Source organism: Dipodomys merriami, unplaced genomic scaffold (genome assembly GCF_024711535.1).
Source record: "Dipodomys merriami isolate MVZ:Mamm:240054 unplaced genomic scaffold, mDipMer1.0.p SCAF_294, whole genome shotgun sequence".
NCBI classification, from domain to species: domain Eukaryota; kingdom Metazoa; phylum Chordata; class Mammalia; order Rodentia; family Heteromyidae; genus Dipodomys; species Dipodomys merriami.
In genome coordinates this window covers 557,628-568,085 of record NW_027204426.1, presented here as the reverse complement: position 1 = coordinate 568,085, position 10,458 = coordinate 557,628, and the positions used below count along the sequence as shown (strand labels likewise).

Sequence of the window (10,458 nt, the reverse complement as noted above, 5' to 3'; positions counted from 1 at the left end):
GCACCTACCTACATAATTATATTTTGCACATTTATGAGGTATGGTGTGGTAATCCCATGCATTTATATCTTGTGTAATTATCAAGCTATATCATATCCATTAGTTTCTGTGTGTAACATTTCTTTTTAATGAGACTGCTCAACCCTTATCTTTTCACTGTGATGAAATATATATTCTTAACTATAATCACTTTTCTTCTTGTGGTATACAAGTAATATATTTACTTTTAGTCATGGAAGTCCGCTAATTAAGGTTATATAAAACATGAATTGTAAAGTGAAAAAAATGGTTCCATTACTTGTTTTATCAAAACAATTATGCCTTTTTTCAATTATATTTCTGTGGGAATGTGTAATATTCATTGATTTAATAGTTAAAATTGATAGCAGTTGATTCAAACTTGTATTTGAAAATTGCACACAACAAAAATATACTTCCACTTTCTTCTACCACATAATTAAAATAACAGTATAGCAAAGCTTGGTGTTAGAGGCTCATGTGTAGAATCCTAGAAACTCAGGAGGCTAAGAACTGAAGATTTTGTTTCAATGTCAGTCTAACCAGACAAAAATGTGAAAACTTGACTCAGACGTATACTAGATATTGCAAATAAGGGAAACCATGGGAACTATGCTTCTTTGGGCCTGGCTTACTTCACTTAATATAATTTTTCCAAGTCTTTCTATTTCCTAAAAAATGGGGCAATGTCATTCTTTCTGATGGAGGCATAGAATTCCATTGTGTATATATACCAATTTTCTTGATCCATTCATCTACTGAGGGGCATCTGGGTTGGTTCCATATCTTAGCTATGGTGAATAATGCTGCAATAAACATAGTCGTGCTGGTAGCTTTAGTGTGGTCTTGTTTGTGATCATTTCGGTAAATGCCCAAAAGTGGGATTGCTGGGAAACAGGGGAGCTCTATGTGGAGTCTTTTGAGGAACCTCCATACTGTTTTCCAAAGTGGTTGAACAAGTTTACACTCCCACCAACAATGCAGTATAGTTCTCTTCTGTCCACATCCCCTCCAGCATTTGTTGTCATTAGAGTTCTTGATTATAAACGCACTCATTATCTTGCCCATGTAATTTTAACCCCTCTGTACAATATTTTCACAATAAAAAAATAAAAAATACAAAAAAAATGTGAAAACTTATCTCCAATTATCCAGCAAGAAGGAGAAGGTAAAGATGTGGCTCAAGGAATAGTGTCATCACCCATGAGCAAAAAATACAATGGAGACCATTAAACATAGAGTTCAAGCCCTAAAAATTGCATATACACAGAAAACAACAATAAAAAGTACTGTGAACATCAATAATGAAGACAAAATAGTAGAAAAGATAATGAGAAATGTTGTGTTAACATCTGGAGGACAGAAAGCATTTGACAGAATTTTGTTTCATGAGAGGGAAAAATCAAAGTCTCATTTGTACAATCTCATTGTATCTATTTGTGTTGAAACCTGGCTATTGGGTAACATGTGAAAGTGTAGATTGGATTACCTGACATAGCAGACATTGCCTGTGACTATACACCATCCCACTCGGCAAAAATCTAAACTTGTGCTTGTTAATTTAAATAAAACCTCATGTTAGAGACTGTTTGGTTCACATAGACAAGGGTCCTTATTTTGAGGCTTCAGACCAGTGCTTTTGTTTATAACCACTCCTGCTTTACACCCTTCTTAGCTGGCACCAAGCCAAGACTTTGAGCTATAGACCCCACTGCCTTAATCCCTCCCTTTCTCCAGCTAAAACTCATTTCACATGCTATCTATGTCTTAGCATTAGTTGTTTTCTTTCTAATCCCCACCAGAAAACTCTTATATACATGTAAATCTACTATAAATAACCTAGTTAGAAAAGGTAGTAAGTGTTTAGCATTGGCTGAGGCTCTCATCTGTAGATTTGCTCCTTAATAAATCTGTGCTACACTATCTCTTCTCCATGGCTTTTGAGTCTGACAACTGATTGGTTTGGTTTGATGTAATCCCATTTATCCAGACTTATTTTGATTTGTTGTGCTTCGTGATCTTTGGAAGTTTTGACCTATGCCAAGGGGCCCTCGTGTTTCCCCTAACCCTTCCTATAACATTTTCAAGGAATCTGGACTTACATTGAGGTCTTCGATCCATTTGGAATTGATTCTGGTGCAGAGGGATATATAAGGATATAACTACAGTTTTCTGTGTACAGCCAATTCTACCAGCACAATTTTTTGAAGAGGCTGTTGAGGAGCTTGAGGCCTGAGTGACTCCATCTTGAGCTAGATGTCATCTTCTGAAGTATGAGTTATGCAGCTGACCATGAGCCCAGCCTGGGAATGAACAGAAGAAGCAATTCCTTGGCAACTAGGAACATAAACTATCCTTGGGGAAACCGCAGGCAGGCAGGTGCTGGAGGGCATGGTGACCCCCGCAGTTAGGCCACAGGTGGTGTTTGTTTAAAAAAGGAACCCTGCAGTTTAGCAAGTGTGTCCTTGAGACTCCCTGTGGTGCAAGCCAACCAGTTTAAAGTACTTCAACCCTCTGATCTAACCAACAACCTGTTTCTGCTTTGTAGTGCGCCAATCATACTATAAAATTGTATTAAGAGTTTCCCCGCGATGTGTTATAATTTGTTGTAAGATGCTATGATGTATACAAAGTCCCTGCCTTCCCTAAAAATTGTATAAAAAGTACTATAACCCTGGTCTTGGGGACTCTCAGCGTCATGGGCTGTGGGGGGACCAAGTTCCAGCTTGCAATAAAGACTCCTTTGCTTTTACATTGTTGATGGTCTCTGGTGGTCTTTTGGGTAAGGATTTCCAAATTCAGTTTTACATTTGGTGCATTGGCCGGGAATCCCCCCAAAGCCCACCCAGACGCCTTAACCAAGGAGTCATGAGAAGCCCGGCAAGTAAGTAGAGGCATTGCCATTCTGAAATCATCTGGTATTTGAGTTCCCTGCAGGTTCTGTATTGGGGTTGGCAAGAGGTCTTGGCTGACGTGCTATAAGACAGCCAACGGGGCCGGTGGGAGTTGTCCCTCAGATCTCCTGGGGGGTAAACTATCCACTAGTGCAGAAGCTTGAGTCTGGCACTTTCTGACTGATAGTTTACAGGGTAGGCTATCCACTAGTGCGGGGTCCGGCACTTTCTGACTGATAGTGTACAGGGTAGACTGTCCACTAGTGTGGACATTTGGGCCCATTTGTAGTCCAGCACTTTCTGACTGACAGTCTACAATGCACATGCTGTGAACATGTCTTGTCTCAGGGTTCAGTGTTTTGTCTGTGTGTCTTTTGGAATTCTTGGAATGTTTCTCCTCCCAGATTCATCCTGATGCAAGGGCTCAGAGGAGACTGGCTAACACCCCCTTAATATCTGTTTCGCTCTAGCTCCTTCTTTTTTTATGAAACTGCCACTGACCACCTGCAAGTGGCACCAGCAAGATCTTAGCCTCGGGCCTTAGCCCAGGGGGTCTGAGTACGGGGGAGAACCTGTCAGTCTGAGGGGACAGCCACTAGGAACTTCTTTCCCTTGCCCCAAGATGACTGGGAATTCTCCTCTGCCTTGGAAGGCTCCTGGGTCAATGTTTGCAGGAATCTAAAAGAAAAATCCTCCCGAGGTGAGTAGAGGGGGTCCGAGTCCCCTGGTAAGTGAGTGGTGTTGAGATGTTGCCCCATTCACTGAGACCTGATTTCGTCTTTGTGGCCACTTGTCTGTCTTGTTTACTTTGGTGTGTTTTCTGTTCTATGTTTTCTGAGGTAGGGAAGTTCTGGGTGAGAGTGGCAGGCTCACTCAGCAAGCTCTGGATTCAGCTTGAGAACAGCACAGATTTCTGGGGGCCCATTAGTCCCCAACTCAGCCTTTGGTTGTTGTTTTGTCTAGTTCCGTTTTAGAATTGGTACCAGTTTTAAATGTGAATCCTTGGTTTTTGTGTTTATCAGTGTTTTTGATATTTATTTGAACATCTCTGGGGGAATAAAAGTCTCAGCCTCCGGCTGGGCTTGGTCACAGACCTGCTAAGTCTCCCTCCCCCCTTCTTTTGTTACAGCAGCCAAGAGGAGGGGCATGGACAAGCCTCAGGTGCACCTTCTCCTGGTGGAGGCTGCTGGAGAGGTTAGGGTGTAGATAGCAGTGAGCCTGGTCTGGACTTTCAGCTGCTCCAGACAGCTTAACAATTTGTAAAGTGCTTTTGTCAAAATTGGGTAAAAATCAGGCCCATTCAGTTTCAGGTGACCCCCTCACCCAGCCCTCCTCCAACAGAAGGGATTCAAAAGACTGATTAGTGAAATACCTTGCTAAACAAGCAAGCCCTGGAAAAATGAAGCTCAACAAAGGTACTTCGTTTAAAAGAAATATTGTCTTAAAATTTTTTAAAAAACTTTAGAAAATGTACGTACAACTGATTTTGATTTTTTGTGTGCTTTAAGATCTGTGTGAGTGTTTTGTATGTGTTTATGAACATGTTCAAGATAAGAGTTGTCAGCATGCTGTAACAATGGGTGAGTTTAAGTTTAAAATTCAAAAGATTATGAGGTTTGGACATTACCAAAAATTTTAAGGAATCTTCACATTGTTTTTAACGGCTTTTTAAAGATTCTTTAACTTAAAAATTAGAAAATCTGGTGTTGAGTTCTAATTTTATTCCCTTGTGGTCAGAGAGAATGCAAGGTTTCTGAATTTGGACAAGTTTGCTTTGTGGCCTAAAATGTGGTCTATTTTAGAAAATGTTCCATGTGCTGTTGAGAAAAACGTGTATTCTTGTGGAGAGCTGCAGGAGCCACGACCAAAGACAGCCAGGCAGTAAGGCGTGGCCACAAAAGCAACATTGTAGCTCCTTGGTAAGATGGCGCTGGCTCCCGCCTTCTGTCTTCCCGGTGACAAGTGCTCTCTGTAAAAACAACTCCTTATATGGCTATGACTTGGTTCCTAGTTTGCTTCCGTGTTTGCGACCCTATCGGTATATGCCACGTGGTGCTTCAGGATTGGCCATCCAGGAGACTTATAACCAGAGCGTGGGGGCGGGGGGGGGGGGTACAGAGAAGCAGGAAGAAGCGGGCAGAAGAAGCAGGAGAGAAGATGTTGTAAAAGGTCCTGAATAAACCGCATTGAGAAGAATCCCGGGTCGTGTCTTCCTTGCTGGTCGAGGTGGTCGCAACATATTCTTATGCTGCTGGGTGAAATTTTCGGCAGATGTCTGTTAAATCTAGTTGATCTTTGCAGTTGTTTAGATCTGCAGTTTCTTTGTTGAGTTTTTGCTGAGTTGATCTATCTAGTTGGGAAAGTGGTGTGTTAAAATCCCCAACAATTAATGTCTTTGGATCTATGTAGGATTTGAAGGAAAGTAGTGTTTCTTGGATAAATTTGGGTGCTCCGTTGTTTGGTGAATAGATATTTAGAATTGTAATATCCTCCTGAAGGAGAGATCCCTCAATTAGTATGTAGTGACATTCTTTGTCTCTTCTCACGAATTTTAATTTGAAGTCTATTTTATCTGATATTAGGATTGCAATTCCTGCCTGTTTATGGGGGCCATATCACCTTGCACCAGAATCAACTCCAAATGGATCAAAGACCTCGAGTCAAAACAGACACTCTGAAAACATTACGGGATGCAATAGGAGAAACGCTAGGTCTCCTTGGCACAGGCTGAAAATTTTTTTTTTAATTTTATTTTATTTTATTTGAGAACATACTGTACAGAGGGGCTACAATTACATGGGCAGGATGATGCATACATTTCTTACCAAGCATTGCAGCCTCCTCCTTTGTTTACCCTTCACCTCCCTTCCCCGCCTCCCCCCACCCAATTATACCCCCCTCCCCCCCACACACCGACATTGTAAAGCTGGTTTTGACATGACATTTTGTACTTCTCATTGTTGCAACAGGTCCACCTGAATCCTTAAACGACTTGTTTGTCCCCATCTCCTCCACATGTTATACTGACATCAAATATAGTGAAAGCGGGGGTTACACTGTGGGGGAGGGACACACAAAGCAACAAAGAAATAATCTTATAAATGCGTTAGAAACACATGCATGAAAGAAACAAAAACATTAAAATACATATTTAAGGGTTCATTTTCCTAACATCACATTATCTGACCTTTTCCGCTTGACTCATACCTATACTATATATTGCAAATAAGGGAAACCATGGGAACTATGCTTCTTTGGGCCTGGCTTACTTCACTTAATATAATTTTTTCCAAACCTTTCCATTTCCTAACAAATGGGGAAATGTCATTCTTTCTGATGGAGGCATAGAATTCCATTGTGTATATATACCACATTTTCTTGATCCATTCATCTACTGAGGGGCATCTGGGTTGGTTCCATATCTTAGCTATGGTAAATAATGCTGCAATAAACATAGTTGTGCTGGTAGCTTTAGTGTGGTCTTGTTTGTAAACATTTGGGTAAATGCCCAAAAGTGGGATTGCTGGATCATAGGGGAGATCTATGTGAAGTCTTTTGAGGAAACTCCATACTGCTTTCCAAAGTGGTTGAACAAGTTTACATTCCCACCAACAATGAAGTAAGGTTCCTTTCTGTCCACATCCCCTCCAGCATCTGTTGTTGTTAGAGTTCTTGATTTTTGCTGTTCTAACTGGAGTGAGGTGATATCTCAATGTTGTTTTGATTTGCATTTCTTTTATTGCTAGGGATGTTGAACATTTCTTCATGTGTCTATTGGCTATCCTTCTTTCTTCTTCAGAGAAGCTTCTCTTTAAGTCTTTCGCCCACTTATTTATTGGGCAGTTGTTTCTTTGAGGATTTGTTGTTGGGGGGTTTAATTTTTTGAGTTCCAAGTATATTTTAGATATGAGACCCTTGTCCGTTGTATGGCTAGTAAAGATCTTCTCCCAATCGGTGGGCTTTCTATTGATCTTGCCAGCTATGTCATTTGCCCTGCAGAAGCTCTGCAATCTTATGCAATCCCATTTGTCTAACCTTTCTTTGATTTGTTGTGCTTCCGGATCTCTATTCAGAAAATTTCGGCCTGAGCCAAGGAGACCTAGGGTTTCTCCTATTCCATCCTGTAATGTTTTCAGAGTGTCTGCTTTGAGTTCAAGGTCTTTGATCCATTTGGAGTTGATTCTGGTGCAGGGTGATATATAAGGATCTAGCTTTAGTTTTCTACATGTAGTTAACCAATTTTGCCAGCACCATTTACTGAAGAGGCTGTCTTTCTTCCATTCTATTGTTTTAGCTTCCTTATCGAAGATTAGATGGCTATAGGTCTGTAGGTTCATTTCTGGGTTTTCAATTCTATTCCATTGGTCCTGAGGTCTGTTCTTATGCCAATACCAAGCTGTTTTGATTACTATGGCTTTATAGTAGAGTTTGAAATTTGGTATTGATATTCCTCCAGCAGTGTTCTTTCCGTTGAGAAGTGTTTTTGCTATTCGGGGTCTTTTATTGTTCCATATGAATTTTTGGATTGCCTCCTCTATTTCCTTGAAGAATGAGGGTGGAATTTTGATAGGTATCGCGTTGAATTTGTAGATAGCCTTGGGAAGTATTGCCATTTTCACGATGTTAATCTTGCCAATCCAGGAGCATGGGAGGTTTTGCCATTTTTTAAGTTCTGTGTTGATTTCCTTTTTCAAGATTTTAAAGTTTTCATCATAGAGGTCCTTCACTTCTTTGGTTAAGTTAATTCCTAGGTATTTTATTTTTTGTGGGGCTATTACAAATGGAGTTGCTTTCCTAATTTCAGCCACACTTTTCTCATTGTTGGCATACAGAAAAGCCATTGATTTTTGGGGGTTAATTTTATAACCTGCTACTTTGCCAAAGTTTTGAATCAGCTTGAGTAATTTGGGAGTGGAGTCTATGGGATTCTTTAAATACAAGATCATGAGGCTGAAAATTTTTTAATAGAGACCCAGAAACACAACAAATCAAAGAAAGGTTGGACAAATGAGATTGCATGAAGTTAGAGAGCTTCTGCATGGCAAAGGACATAGCTAGCAAGATCAATAGAAAGCCTACAGATTGGGAGATCTTCATTAGCCATACAATGGACAAGGGTCTCATATCTAATATATACTTAGAACTCAAAAAATTAAATCCCCCGACAACAAATCCTCAAAGAAACAACTGCCCAATAACTAAGTGGGCTAAAGACTTAAAGAGAAACTTCTCTGAAGAGGAAAGAAGGATGGCCAATCAACACATGAAGAAATGCTCAACCTCTCTAGCCATAAAAGAAATGCAAATCAAAACAACATTGAGATATCACCTCACTCCAGTTAGAATGGCTGAAATCAAGAACTCTAAAAACAACAGATGCTGGAGGGGATGTGGACAGAAGGGAACCTTACTGCATTGTTGGTGGTCATGTAAAGTTGTTCAACCACTTTGGAAAGTAGTATGGAGGTTCGTCAAAAGACTCCACATAGAGCTCCCATATGACCCAGCAATCACACTTTTGGGCATTTACCCAAAAGTATACAAACAAGACCACCAGCACGACTATGTTTATTGGAGCACTATTTACTATAGCTAAGTTATGGAACCAACCCAGATGCCCCTCAGTAGATGAATGGGTCAAGAAAATGTGGTATATATACACAATGGAATTCTATGACTCCATCAGAAAGAATGACATTGCCCCATTTGTTAGGAAGTTGAAAGACTTGGAAAAAATTATATTAAGTGAAGTAAGCGAAGCCCAAAGAAACATAGGTCCCATGGTTTCCCTTATTTGCAATATCTAGTATATGTCTGAGTCAAGCAGAAAAGGTCAGATCAGGTGATGTTAGGAAAATGAACTCTAAGATATGTATTCAAATGTGTTTTTTTCTTTCATGCATTTGTTTCTAATGCATTTATAAGATTATTTCTTTGTTGCTTTGTATGTCCCTCCCCCACAGTATAACCCCTGCTTTCACTGTATTTGATGTCGGTATAATTTGTGGAGGGGAAGGGGAAAAACAAGTCGTTTAAATAAGGATACAGGTGGACCCGTTGCAACAATGAAAAGTACAAGTTTTCATGTGGAAAACCAACTTTACAACTTTGTTGCGGGGGGGGGGGGGGAGGGGCGGGAAGGATTGGGTGGGGGGGTGGGGGGAGGCTGGGAAGGGATGGAAAGGGGAAACAAAGGAGGAGGCTACAATGCTTGATAAGAAATGTACTCATTATCTTGCCCATCTAATTGTAACCCCTCTGTACAGTATTTTCACAATAAAAATAAATAAAAATTAAAAAATTAGAAATCTGGTATTTTAAAATCTAATATTTTAAAATGCATAAGGCTGTTTATACTGTAATCAAGATATCTGACTTAACACAAATACATTGGCTGTTTGGAATTTAGTTCCTTGGCTAAAATTTGGGGATAAATATTAGAAATTTAAGTGTAAAGGTTAGTTTAACACTGTCAAAGATGTTACCTGTTCTGTCTGTCTAAAACTGTGTATTTCATTCGAGAACCAAGAGATAAGAAAAGGGAAAACTTAGAAACCAACAGAAGACCTGTCTTTAGGTGTGAGGAGTGAACAGGCAGAAGCGCAGTTCAGCTGGTCATGTATGGTGGGACAGGCCCTGAGGAAGTCCACAGATAATGGGACAGGCCCTGGGAGGAGTCCATGCATGGTGAAAGGGGGCAAACTGGCACAAAGGCAGTTCACCTAACACTAAAGAGTTGGCTTAGGTACGTGCCCATTCCATAGGAGGGGCCAAGTGGCCCATCTTTGTTCTGTCCCTTTTCCCTACAGATTGACACTGGAAACATGATTGTTAAAATGAGTGATGTGATGATCTGATTAGTATTGCTAAAACTGCCCCTTGGACTTAAAAAGAGGATTAAAAAGTTTATTTGTATAATGTGATTTGCTTTCAATGATGTTCTACAAGTAGTATATGTTTCTAAAAGTCATAAGGGTGTTATGTCTAGCTTCTTGGTACAGTGATGGTGATTGTAATTCTTGCATTAAGGAAAAATTGACATTTAAGTTTAAAAGTTTTAGTGTGTATCTGTTTTAAAACAAGCAGCCAAGAGACAATGAATGACACTTTGCCTCAAGATTTAAGAGATTTTTTAAAATGCAACTAAAAACTAATGTATAGAATATTAAAAAGGAGATTAATAGGAGGCTTAAAAATTAGGAATGGATTTTTGGATATAAAGTTTAAGAGTAAAATTGTTCTTAATATTTGCCTCAAAGTGCACAAAGGAAAAATTAGGATTACCAAAATAATTGCTATTCTAGTTTGCTCTTATAGGTTTTTTTTTAAACAGTTTCCAGCAAGCCCAGAGCAAAGTACAAAGGATTCTTACAAGTTTGTTAGATGTAATTTTGGCTTTTATAAGTTCCAGGTAAGAGCATGCTTAAAAGCTACTTCTATGTTGACCACCTTGTTGCTTTTAATTGGAATAAAGTGGCCTTCTATAAGACTCATTGATCTGCAAACTGGTTCGAAGTCAGCCCAGGGAAGAAAAAGGTCCCTGTGA

At 39.8% G+C, this 10,458-nt stretch overlaps 1 long non-coding RNA gene across 2 annotated transcripts; it reads left to right on the top strand.

The window, feature by feature from the left end:
- The first annotated feature begins 3,382 nt into the window (after nucleotides 1-3,382).
- On the top strand, nucleotides 3,383-5,002 carry LOC138839131 (uncharacterized). 2 transcript variants are annotated; one of them, XR_011375857.1, is made up of 5 exons: nucleotides 3,383-3,612; nucleotides 4,042-4,106; nucleotides 4,217-4,327; nucleotides 4,715-4,831; nucleotides 4,924-5,002. It is a non-coding gene; the product is annotated as an uncharacterized lncRNA (long non-coding RNA). The 2 variants fall into 2 exon arrangements; XR_011375856.1 differs by having other exon boundaries at nucleotides 4,715-4,958.
- Nucleotides 5,003-10,458: the final 5,456 nt, after the last annotated feature.